Source organism: Toxorhynchites rutilus, chromosome 3 (assembly GCF_029784135.1).
Source record: "Toxorhynchites rutilus septentrionalis strain SRP chromosome 3, ASM2978413v1, whole genome shotgun sequence".
Classification (NCBI taxonomy): Eukaryota; Metazoa; Arthropoda; class Insecta; order Diptera; family Culicidae; genus Toxorhynchites; species Toxorhynchites rutilus.
In genome coordinates, this window is record NC_073746.1 from 159,234,963 (window position 1) to 159,249,685 (window position 14,723).

Here is a 14,723-nt window from a genome sequence, read left to right on the forward strand (position 1 = left end):
CATTTCGGTGTACAGCTTCCGGGCTCGCGTCTTCCCCACCATGCTTTGCCTTTCGTCGCGGTTAGGAGCCTTCTGAACCTTGTATGTACGCAGGCCCTCCCGCTGCTTGGTCCGCTGGACGAATGAACTTGACAAATTCAGCTTATTGGCGACATCCCGGACCGAACTTCTCGGATCACGTCTAAACTGCTTAAAAACGCGCTTATGATCTTTTTCACTGACGGAGTATCCATTTATGCCGTTCTTCACCTTCCGGTCGATGGTTAGGTACTCGAAGTATCGTTTTAGTACTCTGCTGACCGTGGAGTGGACGATTTCCAGCATCTTACCGATGTCCCGATGTGACAACTCCGGATTCTCGAAATGATTGCACAGGATTAATTCACGACGCTCTTTTTCGTTCGACGACATTTTTCCAAATTTACGAAAAATTGACAGTGAAGCATTGCCAACATGATCTATACACTCTTATCTGATTATAAGCGAAAGCTGAAGATATAATTCCTAAAAATTAAATTTCTACAGCGTTTTTTCCGTGATGCAATTTGATGTGACACACCCTTTAAGAGGCTATTCATATCTTAGGGGGATAGTCGTAAATGATACATAATTGGATTGCAAGTATTTTGAAAGATTAAAAAACCAACACATACCGTTTTGTCTCATATCCCGAACATGATGGCGAACATGAGCTTTGATGGCCATTAAATAGTGTCTCAATACTCAAAATGGTACTCTTTCGCGAAATTAATTTGATTTTTAAATACAATAATAATAATAAATTCTTTTTCATTTGACTACAATAAAACTTATTTGAAATCATAACTTTTAAACTACTGGAACGTTCATATGATCGATATATCAAATTAAAGTCAATTAGCTAGGCTTTTTTGATACCTGTAAATGATGTTAAAGTGAAGTCTATAACCCAAAGAATGTCAGGTTTTTGAATATTAAATTATTTATAACATTAAAGTTCAGTAAATTCACATTTCAAAATGTTCGCAATTTGAATCATGCCTAAAAACTTGAATCATTTCTGCATAAAATATCATTTTATTTCATCCATTTATTGTAGATTCTTACCATTTCTAGCACTTAACATGAAAACAACAAACAAAATAGTTAAAAGAAATTACAGAAACAGAAAAATTAACGACGCTTGTTTTTTACAGAATTTGCTAAGAGAAACATTTTATCATTGGTTTTGACTGTCACTTTTTTGAAAATGCCTAATATTATAAATTATAGGCTGTTTCGATACCTGTAAATGATGTCAAAATTTAGCCTATACCTCAAAGAATGTCTGTGTTTTCTAATATCACCTAGGAGGGCCTTGTAATTTGTCTCATTTTTTCATGTTCTTAATAGCTTCCGACATCCGGAACGACAGATTTGGATTACGTTTTAAAACCGCTAAGCTAGGCTTTTCCAGCCATCTGAGATGGTTTGTTGACCAAATGCTTCAGTCCGTTTTCCGTCAGTTTGACAGCCAATTTTCTGACTTCGGTCATGAACTTCCCATAGAATCTCATCTCTAGGTAGAGGAGATGTTGATACTTACAACGATTCTGTCACTTCCATTTGAATTTTCTTGTTCCTGCTGCTGACTGAATACTGTCGGAAGTGGTCCTAGCTGTGGTGAAAAATTGGAATTTTCGACGTGCTGTATGAGTGGAATGTTGGAATTCAACGCAGATGTGTTCACGAGGGACCCTCCCCAAATAGTTTCTACCATCCGCTGGTGCGTCTATGACTTCCGGTTGCTCTTGCAAACGTAGTTAGTGGCCAACTTTTGATAAAAGGAGGGGACCATCAAATTACAGTTTTGATTTGTAGAGAAGTAGGTGCACCCTCTCTAAGATCATCATCCCTGAAGACAATTCTGAGACTTTTAATGTTGAATGAAAATAATTCATTTATGTTCGTTGTCTTTTTTTAATCATAGTATTTCCTTTTACTCGATCAGTATTAAAATTATTATAATACACTACATGGGCTGAAAGGTCCCGGGATCTTTCAACAGATGGCGCCACTAAAAATGAACAAGATTCATTTCGAGAGGTTCATCTTATGTGTAAAGTTTCATGACATTTCGTTTATTTGTTCACACACTACAGTTGTTTAAGTGTCACTACCTGAGCATTCGTACAGAAAATGGAAAAAGAGGAATATCGTATTTTGATGGCAAAAATTCCTGAACAATCAATGCAATGCTTGACAAAATGTTATTCCACTTCTGCTCCTTCTGCTTTATCCGCTGTTTCGTGAATTTAAAATGGATCGCACAAGCTTCACAAATGCGGCTCGCTCTAGAAGGCTCCATAAATCGTAAAACAAGTGCATTCGGATAGTTTTGGACGATCGTAAAGTGAAGTTTCGCGAGTTAGCTGAGGCCGTAGGCAGTTCAAAAGAACGAGTGGGATACATTTTGCACGACATTTTGGACATGAAAAACTTATTCGCGCGTAGGGTGCCGCGTTTGCCGACCGTCGACCAAAAACAACCGGCTCGTTGATGATTCAACAGCCGGTTTGGCGTTGTTGAAGCGTAATCGAGTGAATTTATTTCGACGTTTTGTGACGATGGATGAAACATGGAACCATTACCACACTCCTGAGTCCAATAGGCAGTCTGCAGAGTGGCACTGAGGCATATTTCGAATACTTAAACGTTCCGTATTACTGAAAGGGAAATGTTGGAAACCCGCTATACCAAGTGTATTGCCCTCGAAGGAAACTATGTTGAAGAATAAAAACATCTTTGTCCAAAAAACGATTCTTTTCATTAAAAATCCCGGGAATTTTCAGCCCATGTAGTTTATTCACAGAAATCTGACCGTTTTCATCATCAGAAAATTTGGTTCTAGATTCCTTGCAGAAAACTTGGTACTTGATACGCTCAGGTTTTTCCCATTTTCATATTTGTAATTAAAGGGCCGAATGCCCGGTCTCCGGAAGTTCGAGCGATTAAAGGCCGTTTTATATTATCCAGCAGGTAGCGTAAACGGCACATACCGACTCCGGCAGACAAATACATGATGCATTCATATCATCAGGCATAGCAATTTCTCTGTACGGACCGGTAGCGCAGACGGAGCGGAGAAATGTTACTGGTAATTGAACTGATGTCGTACCGAAGAGCGACGAACGCACCCATACCACAAATTTCGACGTTTGATTTGTATGTATGGTGCTACTCGCCCGTGTGGTTCGTGCCCGGCACCGACAAAATATTCTTTTCGAGCATTCCTTCATGCATTTGTCTGAAACGTGCTGTGTATGTCCGGAGTCGTTCCGCTATATATACGCATACACATTTGAAACACACGCAAAAATATTTGTCTTGCATGAAACGTTCCGTGCCGGTTACGCTACGTGCCTGATAATATAATATTACCTCAATGTTAACCGTTGTACGGGACTCTGGAATTGCGTGATATTTAATTTCTAATGAAACATATGTTTGCCATCAAATTGTAGAAGCTGTTGCCGTTGGACGAGTTTTCTATTTCATTCTATACGACATTGAAAGGGAATCCGGTTTGGTGACTAATCAGAGCACGGATGAACGGATCGCAACCGCGCTACACACATCGCTAGATAACCCCACGTACCGGAGGAAAGGATGAAGACGACGACGACGATGACGATGATGATGATGGCCGGCTGGTGCATCGCTTCCCGAGATATCCGATTGAATATCGGGAGACAGAAATGGTGATAGATTTCCTGTCCTCTCGTATGCGCTCAGCGATAGGCAATCAGAGCTGTCAATGTACAGATAACCGAAAGTAGAAATGTCGCATTTGCAAACTGGTGGTTTTCTATCTTATTGACTTAAGTATCCTGAGAAACAAAACTATGAAAGAAACACCGAACTAGCGAACCCGAATATCGATATCATTAAATTTACAACGGCAGGTCAACGCACGTTGTTTCTCCTCAGCGTGAGAGAAAATATATGCCTTGATAAGTAATAATCATACCATGCTCTTAAAACGCTTTTACCTACGCATTCTTTCCGTACTTGAAGTCCTGATTGAAATAACCTTTGTGCCTTTTTCTTTTGAAAGCATTTTATTACTATCGGAACAATTTTAGGTATTTTCCGCGTTTCGTTTAGTGTTATGTTTTTATTTAAACGTGCTGGACGGTGCTTCGCTCAGATTCTGCCTTTTGCAAGTAACATCTGTTATACCGATAATTTTGTGTTCTGCACCTTTATGTTGTTTACTCTCCTGGCCGCTATGTGGCCACAGAATCGTTTCCAACGGTCATTAGCCACCTCTATTCTAGACGTTCGCCTGACGTCTCGTCTCGGGGATTGTTTTCTTCCTTGCTTTCGTTGAGTTCATTCGAATGCCAACGAGAGAGAATGGATCGGATCCAATCTTCCCATTATGTGTATCTATGGGATATACACGTGAGTGAGTTTGCTTGAGTGGATGAAGCCAAAGGTTCGAGGGAAGCCTGCGAGGATGAAAATAATAATTTTATAGAGACGCGATCTGATATGTTTCGTCGCTCCGTTCGCGAATATTCACCACTCGTCACGGTTTTTCGTGATCGATTACGTAGTACAAGTGAGAGCTACACATCGGGTTCAGTCGAAACAATCGATGATCGAATTGGCCTGACGGGATATTAACAATAGCCGCCGGATTTTAGTTTCGTGGAATCTCCCGGGCTGCAGGACTCACTGCACTTTGTAGAAGGTTACGGTGCGCAAGATCAGGTTTATTTTGATGGGTACAGGACGAGATATAGGTTTTCTCCGATCAGTCTGATGGATTTAGTAGCCGTGGTTTCAGAATTGGTCTCTCGGGGGTAGATAAGCGGTATGTAGCTAATTCGATTACCTTGCGGGGATTGCGGGATCAAGAACAGCATGCTGGTTCAAAATTATTGTTTCTGAGATTATTGTTTTCGACAACGCGAAAAAAAAGTAATTCTGGAGACGAAGTAGAGGTGGGATTATGGGATTCATTATATTCAAAAAAATGTTACTGTGAAAACATCTGATTAAAAATCAGAATAATGTACATTTCAATTCTGCGTTTTCTGATACTGAAACTAGTATTGCAAAAATTCGACACGATCACAATTCAAACAAAAAACTATAAGTGAATGCTATCAAAAACTAATGGTTTCGACCAGGAAGAGTAACTGAAAAATTGACTAAATTTTATAAACATCAGCAAAAGTGACATGAAGAATAATGTCGACCCATCCAAATCGACGAATTATGTACCACATCAAAAAGTACGAACCACCAGAGAGCACTTGGCTGGACAGAAATGCTGAAAACTCCGCAAGAAGGAAAAATATTGCGCTGTTTACGTCCGGTTATAACCGTTATGGTGTATTTTAGCTTTACAAGTATTCACATTATGATTCGAAAACTTCAATTAAATTCGCCGTAACTGAGTGTTTGCTTTTCTTTTCTCTGCAATCGGTGGGGTTTTCACTACTCTTTATCTGTTGAATTGGTAAAACGTCCACTGCAAAAAAAGTTCGTCGCTTCCTCTCGGCAGGTACAAAATCTCTCGGGAAAAAAGGTTGAAAGTGAATTTTAAGCTTCACCAGACGCTGCTTTTACGACCATATTCCTTTCTCGTCCCTCATTCGGGTCGTTCCGCGATCGGTTGGTTACTCTTGCAATGCCACTTCTGCCGCACTGACATGATTGACATTTAGTAGTCTGTCTTGTTTGGTACACGCTTCTAGCTTGATACACTCACGGGCCAACCAGACCGATCAGGGGCTATCGGTCCGTTAAAAGCCACAGCCGTAGACCTTCCATCAATTGAACAACAAAATAGTGACCCACACCACATGCTGGGGTCGTGTTTCACATGATCAATAGTATAACATTAATTGTCGGGCAGACAATCAGCCCGTTGTTGAGGTGTTAGACTGAACCACCCTTTCTATCGCCAGCCCTTAATTGGATTTGGAAGGTAATAATGGACGGACGGAAATTATTTTCAATCCACTCGGGTAAACTCAAGTGATTCTTTCGATGGAAGGCAATTTTTGCGGCATTCAGGGCATACGGCAAGCCGGGATAATGGAGGTATTTCTAGACAACCAACATAAAATGGCATTTGTTGAACTATCGTCGCGTTGTATTGACTTTTTTGGTATTGCGACAAACGTATAAGAGACCAGAAAATGGAGCCATCCATTAGCGTCTGTAGGAAAAAAGTTTATCAAATGGCTAATTGCGTCGATCAATAATCAGTTCGTTTTTCGATCTGTTTGGTACACGGCTACTAAATCCGTATCTGAAAGTCGATATTCAATATTAACAAAAAATATACCACAACATGCTGCATCATCCGGGTACAGAAGAATCTTTTTATTTTTTTTCTCGACTCGAAACTTCTCCCTTAGACAAATAACTTCGGTTCGGTCCACAGGCCATCAAAATTCGGCCGTTTTCAAGGCATGCTTATTTTGAAATGTTGTTTGCATGGTCAGGTTACATAGGATCAGTATATAATCATTACTAAAAGAAGTCCTAAATCTTTTCACCAGAACATTTGAAAAATGGGTCTCGAAAGTTAGACGAACTGCTGTAACAATTAGGAAATTGCAGTTGTTAGTAACGTAACGTTGAACCCAAGTGTCACTTCATTTATATAGTCATTCTTGATTATAAATTAAGATATTGACCAATAATAACGTAACCTTTCATCGGAAACGGGTGAAACCTGGCACATTTAATAGCTTCAATGACTCAGGATGGAGATTGCGCCGTTGATAACCATCCGTGCCTAACATCTTCATATCAGCGCGTTGCATTTTCTTCCATCAAGTAAATTGAGAATATCTGCCAGACCCACAAATACATTGCAGGTTACATTATCTCCCAATAATGGCTCCTGAAAAACGCAAAAAAATCATTGCTAGATACTGTTTTCGCTCACGATTTTTTTACCACTTGTAGAAAACTCGTTACACTTTTACTTAGCATATTCTTAGCATATGATACGGATATGTTGATTTTCATTGATTATTTTGTCCCTGAAGATGTGTTTATTTTTTCCGCCGCAGAGAAAGCGTCATTTTAACAGCAATAAAAAGAGGTTTCTAGTGTTACTAATTGACCGCCCCTCGGATTAATTAGTTACTTAATAAAAGTGACTTATCTTCTCAACAATTGATCAATTGCTCGATTCGAGAGAGACGCACCACGCTAGATATGGGGTACAGACTAAAGGGTGTGTCACATCAAATTGCATCACGGAAAAAACGCTGTAGAAATTTAATTTTTAGGAATTATATCTTCAGCTTTCGCTTATAATCAGATAAGAGTGTATAGATCACGTTGGCCATGCTTCACTGTCAATTTTTCGTAAATTTGGAAAAATGTCGTCGAACGAAAAAGAGCGTCGTGAATTAATCCTGTGCACTCATTTCGAGAATCCAGAGTTGTCACATCGGGACATCGGTAAGATGCTGGGAATCGTCCAATCCACGGTCAGCAGGGTACTAAAACGATACTTCGAGAACCTAACCATCGACCGGTCAGTGAAAAAGATCACAAGCGCGTAGTTAAACAGTTTAGACGTGATCCAAGAAGTTCGGTCCGGGATGTCACCAATAAGCTGAATTTGTCAAGTTCATTCGTCCAGCGGACCAAGCAGCGGGAGGGCCTGCGTACATACAAGGTTCAGAAGGCTCATAACCGCGACGAAATGCAAAACATGGTGGAGAAGACGCGAGCCCGGAAGCTGTACACCGAAATGCTGACGAAGCCGCATTGCCTGGTAATGGACGACGAAACCTACGTCAAAGCGGACTTTCGTCAGCTGCCGGGCCTGTTGTTCTTCTTCGCAGAGGACAAATTTAGCGTTCCGGAGGAGATTCGCAAGCAGAAACTATCCAAGTTTGCCAAAAAGTACATGGTGTGGCAAGCGATCTGCTCTTGCGGAAAGCGGAGCGCCTCCCTTCGTGATGACCGGCACGGTAAACGGGCAGGTTTACCTTAAGGAGTGCCTACAGAAGCGCTTACTACCACTATTGAAGCAGCAAGAGGGCCCGACCATCTTCTGGCCGGATCTCGCTTCATGCCACTATTCAAAGGACGTGTTGGAGTGGTACGAAGCCAACGGGGTCACCTTCGTGCCAAAGGAAATGAACCCGCCCAACGCGCCGGAGCTTCGCCCAATAGAGAAATATTGGGCGATTATGAAGCAGGCCCTCAGGAAGAACCCAAAAGTTGTCAAATCGGAGGCGGACTTCAAGAGAAAATGGATTTCTGTTAAAAAAAACTACAGCCTGACGTTGTACAGAACCTTATGGACGGGGTAAAGAGGAAGGTGCGAGCATACGGGTTTGGGCTCGAAGTATGAATAAAAATAAAATGCCAAAAGTTGTTTAATAGTTTTTATTTTACTGTCTAAAATTTTCAAAAGGATCGGTCTACTGGGCGAATTTCTACAGCGTTTTTTTCCGTGATGCAATTTGATGTGACACACCCTTTAGGGGGGCGTTGCTGATTAATGGTCAGCTGCATCCCAATAGGAAGTATCCCGTGTCGGGCACATGTATAAAACATTGGAGACTACAACATTCCCATTTTGACAACAAATTGTAATCGAGCCAACCGCGATTAATCGGTTACATATTACTAACAACTTATGAGAAATATTGTCAAAATATTGTACCCCCGGCCCCATCAGGCTAACGCCATATGAGCCTTAACAAAAAAAAATATATTTTGGAAAAAAATGAGACCAATTAGCATACTACCTGCTCTATCTAAAATATTTGGAAGACTTTAATGCAAACAACTTAACGTATATTTACTAAGCAATAACATAGTATGTCCTCTTCAGTCGGGATATAGAAAAAATGCAACACAACAACACTGCCGTTCTACGCATAGTTGTCCCATGTTCCAAAATCAGTAACTGAGAAAAACGCAATCAAAGTTTTCTCGCATATTTGTTTACCAAAAGCTTTAAGTATTTCAATTTAGCAATACACTAGGTTTTTTTGAGATCCCCCCACTGAATCAATCATGCTTGATTGCGGGTTTAAAAAATCACGGTGGGACTGTTATGCCTAGAATATCAACATGGGACAATTGAACTTGATGTTGTTTTTTGATATACTGGGAACAAACAATTTTTTTTGTGTTTTTCCGAAAGATTATGCATAGAAACATCGTTTTATGAAGAAATGAGAGATCTGCAACGCCTTCGTAGAATATATATCTCATTGTTATTAGGCATTCGCTAACAAAGTGTACACGTGTTCTGTTAAACTTTTTCTTATTTGTTTGAGAATTAGTTCGTTTTTTCAAACCAGAAAAGTGTGCATTTGGCCTGTAACATGGGACAACTATGCGTAAAGGGTGTGTCACATCAAACTGCATCACGGAAAAAACGCTGTAGAAATTCGCCCAGTAGACCGATCCTTTTGAAAATTTTAGACAGTAAAATAAAAACTATTAAACAACTTTTGACATTTTCTTTTTATTCATACTTCGAGCCCAAGCCCGTATGCTCGCACCTTCCTCTTTACCCCGTCCATAAGGTTCTGTACAACGTCAGGTTGTAGTTTTTTTTTGAACAGAAATCCATTTTCTCTTGAAGTCCGCCTCCGATTTGACAACTTTTGGGTTCTTCCGGAGGGCCTGCTTCATAATCGCCCAATATTTATCTATTGGGCGAAGCTCCGGCGCGTTGGGCGGGTTCATTTCCTTTGGCACGAAGGTGACCCCGTTGGCTTCGTACCACTTCAACACGTCCTTTGAATAGTGGCACGAAGCGAGATCCGGCCAGAAGATGGTCGGGCCCTCGTGCGGCTTCAATAGTGGTAGTAAGCGCTTCTGTAGGCACTCCTTAAGGTAAACCTGCCCGTTTACCGTGCCGGTCATCACGAAGGGGGCGCTCCGCTTTCCGCAAGAGCAGATCGCTTGCCACACCATGTACTTTTTGGCAACTTGCATAGTTTCTGCTTGCGAATCTCCTCCGGAACGCTGAATTTGTGCTCTGCGGAGAAGGCCCGGCAGCTGACGAAAGTCCGCTTTGGCGTAGGTTTCGTCGTCCATTACCAGGCAATGCGGCTTCGTCAGGATTTCGGTGTACAGCTTCCGGGCTCGCGTCTTCCCCACAATGTTTTGCCTTTCGTCGCGGTTAGGAGCCTTCTGAACCTTGTATGTACGCAGGCCCTCCCGCTGCTTGGTCCGCTGGACGAATGAACTTGACAAATTCAGCTTATTGGCGACATCCCGGACCGAACTTCTCGGATCACGTCTAAACTGCTTAACTACGCGCTTGTGATCTTTTTCACTGACGGAGCATCCATTTTTGCCGTTCTTCACCTTCCGGTCGATGGTTAGGTTCTCGAAGTATCGTTTTAGTACTCTGCTGACCGTGGATTGGACGATTCCCAGCATCTTACCGATGTCCCGATGTGACAACTCTGGATTCTCGAAATGAGTGCACAGGATTAATTCACGACGCTCTTTTTCGTTCGACGACATTTTTCCAAATTTACGAAAAATTGACAGTGAAGCATGGCCAACGTGATCTATACACTCTTATCTGATTATAAGCGAAAGCTGAAGATATAATTCCTAAAAATTAAATTTCTACAGCGTTTTTTCCGTGATGCAATTTGATGTGACACACCCTTTAGTTGAAGTGCACCCGTGGCCGAGTGGTTATCATGCCGGGTGTTCGGGTTCGATTCCCGTTCTGGTCGGGGGATTTTTCGTCAAAGAAATTTCCATCGACTTGCACTGTGGTGACGCGTATCCTAGAGCTTGTCCCTCGGAATACATTCAAGGCATGTTATTTGGCTTAAGAAATCTCAACTAAGCATTAATAAATGACGCTAGTTAATGCATACGTTGAGACGGCAAAAGTTCCACAGGGAACGTAAACGCCATTCAAGAAGAAGAAGAACTATGCGTAGAACGGCAGAACAGCACTTATAAAAATTGATAAGATGCCCACACGACGAGAAGCTAATTTTAGTTCTGGTTTTCCTCGATTTTAGTAAGAATTTTAACTCCATCAATCACAAACTGTTTTGTTGGAAATTGAAGTATTTTTTTTCTAATTATGAATATTTTTTCCCGTTTAACTTTTGTTTTATTGCTAGAAAATAGGTGAACAAATGGTATAATGGATACTAAAAATTATCTTCGCTTTATTTTTTACGGAGCGCATAAAAACGTCCGAAATTCGTGTCTCTGCACTAGAATACCCCCTTAAGCTGCAAACGTGCTTCTTCATATTCTGAATTCAAAAAATTGTGTAGCCAACACTTCTTATCAGGGAGATGATAGTCATATTAGAGTTGTATATACTTTGAGAACCGTTTAGGTTGTTTGAATGTACTTTACTTTGATTTTATACACAAAAAAAATAAAAAAAAAATATTTCAACCTAATTAGCTCTGCAGAACATTTTTCTTTCATTTAACGCTTACCGTTATGAAAATTAAATTCGTTAATCTTCGGGACAGCTTCGATGTCCTCGCGAATATAGTTGATAACATCATCCCAAGCACAACATTTTGACATACGCTTAATTACACACTCTATTACACAAACCATGTTTCCCACGTTCCAAATAGATATGCTGTCTATGCTCACTTCCTGTAGGGGAGAACGGGGGAAGATTGCCACCCGGGGTAAGATGGCCACTCTCTAGATTATTGAGACAATCAACTATTGAACAATTATAGTACATCAGTGTGTATTACATTACACTCAATCATGTATACCCATTTTTGCGTGTGTATAGGTGAAACGTCATGATAACAATAAAAATACACTTTTCAGATGGCGACGAACAACGATTTGTTTTAGTGGTGAATATGGACATGTCCTGTGAAACCAATGCACAACGGTCCAGGAGGTGCATTCAAGTGTAAATTAGCATTTAGAGCTCGACAGTGATTCTCTAGACAAAACTGTCTTCAACAAAGTTGTTACATATGATAGAGCACTCATTTTTATGTTATAAAAAATAGTATGACCAAAATTGTCGATGAAATAAAAAATCTAACTTTCTTATTTTAATAGATAGAGGTAAACATAGTTCGACAATGTTGTAGTTATTTGAGACATCTTTGTAAAACAAAGTTTTTTTCTATCTCTTGAAATAACCGATATAGAGCCTTATTTCAAAGATACGTTAGGGTCACCACGAAAAAAAAAACAGTTTTAACATCCTAACTTTTATATTTAAAATTCTACATACAACCTGTCTTCGGAAGACTTTTAGAGCTTACTAATACAAATATTTTGCGATGCAGAACCTGTCAATATCTCAACTTCACTCAAAGGCATTGATATTCCTTCCCAAAAAATACGCTCTCTTCAATTGTTTGTCATTCTTTCTGGGGCAAACATAAACAATGTTTTTTGACGGCATTTGAAAGAGCATATTTCACTCTACATGATGTGTGATTTTCAACACTATGTTATGTGTTTGAGTAAATTAAAATTGAAATCATGAGTTTTTGGGTAAAAAACATCAATAACTTTAAGTAGGATTAAGATATTCACAAGTTCTGCATCGCAAAATGTTGAAATTGATAAGCTCTAAAAGTCGTACAAAGACAGTTTTTATGTAGAACTTGAAATATAAAAGTTAAAGCAAAAAAAATCGTTTTTCATGGTCACCCATGGTTCTACATCAAAACTGGCTTTGTACGACTTTTAGAGCTTATCAATACCAATATTTTGCGATATATGAAGATTGATTGACTCATAACGGGGGCAAGGTGGCCACTGTTGTAAGAGATTTGATTTGCCATCAACGCACCTATCACCTTATTGACGAATTGAATGAGAACCAGAGCTGCATTTTTTCATCAATGTCACTGACAACTGACGAGCCACGTTAGTCGCATCCTACTGACAAAAATGTTGGTCAAATGGTGACTGACGGAGTACGATGCAACAATTTGCTTGTTACTGAGCTTCGTCAATACGTTTTGACCGACCAAGTAGGCGGTAAAATTGTCAGCATCGAATTGATGATTGTCGGAGACTGTATTTTATTCTCATCGAGCAAAGGTTCGATTTTCGTTCCGGTTGTTGTTGCCGGTATTTACTGAAGTAAATACTATGTCGAACACGCGATAACGTGTAAGAATGGTATTCAGGTAGCCCAACGTAAACAAATGTACCCTGGTAAACGTGTAAACTTCCATTACATCAAGTGGCATAGTATTTCCCGTCTTGACGATCATATGGCACTGACTTGCAACATGCATTGGTCGTCAACACACTCTGACAAACTATTTAGTATCGAAGAGTGAGGAATTTGTTTTGTCGGTTTATATTTTGTTGCACGTCGTTTGGTGGTAATGTTGCAATGGTCGTCATAGTAGCCCAAATATATGCAGTGACAATGACAAATTGCAGCTCTGATGAGAACATCACACCACAGCAAACAATCTTTGTGATTGTGGCGATGGCTACCACGACATCGAGCATGTTGTCTGGTCGTGTATCCGGTTCCATACTGCTCGCTCTCAGCTCTCTAGAGCACTGAGAGCACAAGGTAGACAATCGGAGATCCCCGTCCGGGATATCTTAGGTAGCCGTGATCCTGATCTTCTGCTTCATCTATACCTGTTCCTCAGAAACGCCGATGTCAACGTTTAATGATGTTTCCTTCGTTGTGTCCCCGTTTCATATCCCTCCTATCCGATCGATAAACTTTTACTTAGTCGCGGCAATACATACACACACTCTTTACAGATACACGGGCCAAAGGTTGTGCAGTCCACTGATCATTCAACAAGAGCCAAAGGTTGTACCGCTCATGACAACTCTACATGAACTGATGATTGCACCGGCTAGTGACCATTCTATCCTGGATTCCTCGAGTCGAGAAAGACGCACCACGCTAGATATGAGGTACAGACTAGGGGGGCGTTGCTGATTAAGGGTCAGCTGCATCCCAATAGGAAGTATCCCGTGTCGGGCACACGTACAGAGCATTGGAGACAGCAACATCCCAATTACGAAAACACTTGTAATACTAACCTCGAGCCAACCGCGAGTAATCGGTTACATATTACTAACATAGATAATAAGAAAAATTGTCAAAATATTGAACTCCCGGCCCCGTGAGGCTAACGCCATATGAGCCTTGATAAAAATATATATTTTGGAAAAAAAAATCACACCATTTGAATTGTTGGTTGAATGACTTAATGTGCATTCATAATAAATTTGATGTTTTTTTCATATATACTCATAATAATTTTTTATTATGAATCATGTACAAGGGTTGTACATTAAACACGTTATAGGTAATTCAGGAAAAATAACACCTCCCACTCTTGTCGCGCTTGATCTAAAATACAACAACCTTAAGATTCACGAGTCATTTAATGTGGCTATCTCGCCCTTAGTGGTGGCCAACTTGACCCGTCATGATTTTAGTAGTACCTTTTTCATACCTTTTTCAATTTATCATATAACATTATGAAATAAAAAGATAGTCAACTTTTGGAAGTCAACGTGATTGCGGAAAACATCCTAAAGATCGATGCTGACACAATGAAATGCCTAAATTTTATATGCATTGTGTTTAATTGTACTCTATGCTTAGTGTGGCCGTCTTACCCCGTCTTCCCCTACCAGGTGGTTCCCGAGCAGCAAGCGCTACTTGAGCGCACTATTAGTCTCTGCGAAGCCTATTGGGACTCCAGTCCCCAATGTTATCGCTTACG

The 14,723-nt window shown here is 40.4% G+C and overlaps 1 long non-coding RNA gene across 2 annotated transcripts in view; it reads left to right on the top strand.

Annotated features, from left to right (window-relative positions):
• LOC129779490 (uncharacterized) overlaps window positions 1-14,723 on the top strand; it is a 74,900-nt gene that overhangs the window by 14,390 nt on the left and 45,787 nt on the right. The window lies entirely within an intron of this gene.